Source organism: Triticum aestivum, chromosome 6A, assembly GCF_018294505.1.
Source record: "Triticum aestivum cultivar Chinese Spring chromosome 6A, IWGSC CS RefSeq v2.1, whole genome shotgun sequence".
In the NCBI taxonomy this organism is placed as follows: Eukaryota; Viridiplantae; Streptophyta; class Magnoliopsida; order Poales; family Poaceae; genus Triticum; species Triticum aestivum.
The window spans coordinates 108,195,931-108,200,752 of record NC_057809.1 but is presented as its reverse complement, the minus strand read 5'-3'; the positions used below and the strand labels follow the sequence as shown (position 1 = coordinate 108,200,752).

Here is a 4,822-nt window from a genome sequence, read left to right as displayed (position 1 = left end):
TTGCATTGAAAGTGAGAGAACCAGTTACATTTTAATTCTTTGGGTGTTTATCTTTTCACTATATACTATAAGCGCCTACCTCATGGTGACTTGCATAGTCGACCTCGATCGATCGCTACGCATGATGATGATAGTAGGCTAATTAGCAAAAACAAAACATAGGAGCACTTGTATTCAATTTAGTTATTTTAAAAAGTCAAAAAATCCAGGAACTTTTTATAGAATTAAACATGACCAAGTATTGCATTTGTATAAAGAGATTAAACATGGAATGACCTTTACCGCATTCGGGGTCAAATATTTGCCAAAAAAACGCTAGGTACATGCTATATTGTGGTCATAATTTTTTTCCTGAACTCTATGGTAACATTTCTTGGCTAAACTTTTTATCCGAATATAACACCTCGTCATATTTGATTCCAAGATAGAGGTCGCGTCCCCCGCTCCCTAGGGTTTCCCCGCCGCCGCCGCCGGCTCCCCCGCGCGGAGCCGCCGCCGCGGCGGCCGGAGCCCGCCGGAGCCGCCAGCCCCCTCCTCCCCCCGTTCCCCTTCTCCTCCCCCCACCCCTCCTCCTCGCCCCCGTACCCCCACGCCGCCTCCCCGAGCGAGGCGGCCGGGGCCCTACCTCCGCGCGCCTCCAGCTCCTCCCCGCGCGCATCCTCCTCCCGCCGCCGTCAGCCTGCACCGTCGGCCCTCGGCCGCGTGATGCTGGCGGCGGTGGGCTTGCCCTTCCCCGCGCGCAGTCCTCCCCTGCTCGGGCGGTGATGGCCGGCGGCGGTGCGCTTCGGCCGGTGGCGGTCCGGCGTCCTGGTGTGGAGGCCGGCGGCGCTCGCCTTGGTGGTGCCGCCTCTTGGCGGCGGGGTGGTCCAGTGGTGCTGGCCGGCCGGGGGCGCGTCCCTGGCCCAGATCTGGGCCCGTAGGGTTCCCTCTGGGTCCTTACGGGTCGGCTCCGGCGCGACCGCGACGCTCTCTGTATGGGGAGGCTGGGGAGCGGCTTGAACTGGGACAGCGACGCCGGCGGTGTTCCAGCTGCTGCGTGGAGGCGGGAGCTGTCCGGGCCTGTGGGGCCACGGGCCCGGTAGGCTCCTGCCATGGCGTCCGGTCGGCTACCGTCGTGGACGGTGGAGGTGGGGCCCTCCCGTATGCCGATGGTGCTGTTGCCCTAGTCCCGGCTCCTCTTCTCCGTTGTGCAGACCATCTTCGCGGTGCTGTGGTGAGACAGCGTGGGAAGCTTCGTGTTCGTGTTGGCGCAGGGTGGTGGTCGGTCTGGTGGCGAGCTCCGGAGTGCCTGAGGTAGAGGCTGGGATCGGGAGAAATCTTTGTTGGCTTGGCTGACACCGACGCGGTGGCGCCTGAGGGTGCCGCCGGACCTTCTTGGAGGGCGTCGGGGCTACCCTTCCTCTTTCCTCGCCGTGTACCGGGGGAAACCCTTGGCAGCAGCGTCGTCATCGTCGCGTCCCTTCTTGGAGGTGTTGTTGGGTACCGGCACTTCGGAGTTTCGGAGCTTGGTGGGTGATCTCCGGTGGACGCCGTTATCGGCATTTGTTTCTTTTCTTTTTTTCTCTTTTCTTTCTTTTGGGCGTGTTTGTGCTGCTTCCGCCCCAGCCCCTATCGTCGGTTGTATCGGTTGGTTGCTTTGTAATACAAAGCGGGGGGAAATCATTTTTCGTTATATTTGATTCAAAAAAGTCCCTTGTGTGCTGTAGTTTTGGCCTCGCACAGACACCTTTGAGATCGCCGGTCAGACAACGAGCAGAACGAGCTACCCCGCGAAAAAAAAACGAGCAAAACGAGCTTTTTTTTAGGGGAACGAGCAAAACGAACTGGAAAAAGCCAGCCAGGGCATTAGGCCGTGGAAGCGTGCTGCTGTGTTCTTACTGGGCCTGTTCTTGCCCAAACGAGAGGCGACAGATTGCTTGCGGCTATTCTAAAAAAAAAGGTTGCTTGCGGCTGCTTGCTCCACATCGCTTGCGGAGAGTTGAGAGGCGGTTGAGGAAGCTATAAAACGAGATGCAGGGCATCATTGCAACTCATACCTTTCTTGGCCTTTTGGCTAAGATTAATATAGTATCTGTTTTTATCAATTTAATATTTGATATGTGGGCCATGTGCCCATAATGATATTAAATTTATTTTTTATGGGAAAGGACCATCACAATGGCTTGCTATTGGGGTTCTCAAGTGTCTTCTTGGTGTTGCACTACAGCTCAGGTAGGTGCACCCCAATCAAAACAAGGTTAAAATGTTTTAAGTCCTTCGTTTAAGTTTAAATATTTGAATTTCTTTTGAAGGGCCTCTACAAGTTGCCACAGTTTGCAAGGGTAATGACACGTTGATTGCTGGTGTGTATGACCCTATTTATTTGGAACTCGTTGCAGCAGCTATGGGAAAATGCAAACACCACCTAAACAAAGCTAAGATTAATAAACATTGATGTTTAACCCTCGCCCTTTTTTCTAGTGGTTAATTGCCCCCTAAACAAGCAAGTCAAGGAATCCCAGCAGCATTTGTTTTCTCAATCGCTTCCATTATCCATGTGATGTGTCTGTTGAGTAGTGTCTGTTGCTGCCCAACTTCAGGAACTTGTTCAGATAAACTCGTTTACCTTTTTGTAAGTGCACAAGAACAAGACTAATGTGTCGGTAATGTAGAAGAATAAATATCTCTGCTTACTGTAACCCTACTTACTGTAACTACAGAATAAAGTACAGTAAGAATGAATATCTCTTTTAAGAGAAGAAAGACTGCCGCAATCACCCAGAGAAATGGCAATACATTAAACCACTTTCCGGTCTGCTACCGTAAGGCACCGCAAGGTAGCTATAAAAGAAGGGGCAGGGCAGCAGAAGAACTCATATCTTTCTCCGCCTTTTGGCTAAGATCAAGTGTAGTATCTGTTCTTATCAGTTTAATATCTGATATGTGGGCCAAATGCCCAAACGATATTAAATTTATTTTTTTATGGGGGAGGATCCAGGACAATGGCTTACCATTGGGGCCCTTAGGTGTTGCACTACAGCCCAGGCAGGCGCACCCCAAGCAAAACAAGGTTAAAATTTGAATTTACAAAGCGTTAGAAAGTAAGCTGCTACGTATTTAGTTGAATGCTAGGTTGGAATTTGCTAATATCAGGAATTGTAGTCGATTAGGAGCCTCCTTTGCCTGATGCGTACCTCAATGTTCAAGGACAGAGATTTTGGAATAGCTTAGGAAGAACATGAGGATTAAAAGCCATGAAATAAGAGAGAGATATACAGGTGAATTATGTTGTTGCTTATGTAGCTTCTTTTCCCTTCACAGATTGAAAAAGATCGTAGTCTGCACACTTCATGAAAATCATATCTGATATGGAAGCCTTATGCCTTGTAGTTATAGGCCAGTGAATGCCCTCCTCATTGAGCTCAGAATTATTGTCCATTTATTAACTACTAGAAATCTCCCCATTTTACAAATGGAAGCAGGCGTATCTTGAAAGTTCTATCTGTGCATAAAAGGAAGCTATCATCTCCTTCTACTCGTGCATGTATCTGTTATTGAATTTCTCATGTACATTATCTTCCCTGACAAAGCTTTTCCAGAGCTGGAGAATAGAAGTACCGTGTGAAGCAAGAACCATCAGTTATCAGTAGGCACTGCAGCGATTTGTGGCCCATTCAAGCTTCTGAACCATAATGTGCAACCCATCACTGAAAAGGAATTCTTGGAAAAATGGACTCTGCTATATTTTGGTTTACACATTGCCCTGACATTAAGTCTAGATGAACTTCAGAAGATGGCTGCAGCAACTGACAAAATCAGTAGTACGTTAAGTCGTTTTCAAATTTCAACTCTTTGGAGTCATATATGCAGTTGCTGCTGTACATGCAGTTGTTGCCGATCTTGAGGGAAAAGCCATATGGCCGGCAAGTCGTCCCTGTTAGACTGTATATTGTACCACAACTATATTTGTACCTGTATTGTACCTCTTGGTACCCTATATAAAGTGATAGGCCACGCACCAGATGCGTTGAGCCAGTTTCCACCAAACCACAAGTCTAACATAGTATCAGACTAGGTTTTCTAAAACCCTAGCCGCCGCCCTCTGTCCTTGGCCGCCGCCGCCGCCTCCTCGGATTGCTGCGCCGCCGCCAAGATCGCCATTGCCATGAGTTCCTCTGGCGCTTCCTCGGCCTCTTCCGCTGCCCTGCCCGCCTCCGCACCACCACCCGCAGTGGCGCCCTTCATCCTGCCCCAGCTCGCGGCGATCCTCGCCGCCAGCACCACGAGCCAGATGGCCGCGTCCACCACCTCGCGCCCTCTGTACCTCGGCTCGTCGCAGTTTGCTCCAGGGTTCATCCCTCCGCTGCCGTCCCATGCATCGGCGCCGCTGGTGCCGTTCAGCACGATGCCGCCCCCTGCCCCATCGGCGCCCGAGGCCGTGCCGCCACCCATCATCTCCACCGCGGCAGACGTCGTCGCCCCTGCTGGATCTCCGGTCGCCGACGGCCCGGGCACTGGCCCCTATCAGCTCACGCACCTCATCACGATGCGCCTCACGCAGGACAATTACCTGTATTGGCGGGCGCAGATCCTACCGCTTCTTCGCAGCCGTCATCTCGAAGGCTACGTCGACGGGAGCCACCCGTGTCCGCCCCGCCTCGTCCCTGCGGTCACGGCCACCGGCGCCCGGGTCTTGGCCGAAAACCCGGCGCACCGCGCCTGGGTCGCACAGGACCAGGCCATCCTGTCCGCGCTCCAGTCCTCCCTCATGGAACGAGTTGCTGGGCTGGTGGTGTTCGCCGCCACGTCCCTCGACGTCTGGGCGGCGATGGCTGATAGCTTC

The 4,822-nt window shown here is 52.3% G+C and overlaps 1 non-coding gene and 1 pseudogene across 1 annotated transcript; both read left to right on the top strand.

Annotated features, from left to right (window-relative positions):
- The first annotated feature begins 2,032 nt into the window (after positions 1 to 2,032).
- On the top strand, positions 2,033 to 2,226 carry LOC123132684 (U2 spliceosomal RNA). Its single transcript, XR_006464970.1, has one exon. It is a non-coding gene; the product is annotated as a U2 spliceosomal RNA (small nuclear RNA).
- Positions 2,227 to 2,854: 628 nt separating this feature from the next.
- LOC123132688 (uncharacterized) lies at positions 2,855 to 3,039 on the top strand (annotated as a pseudogene).
- Positions 3,040 to 4,822: the final 1,783 nt, after the last annotated feature.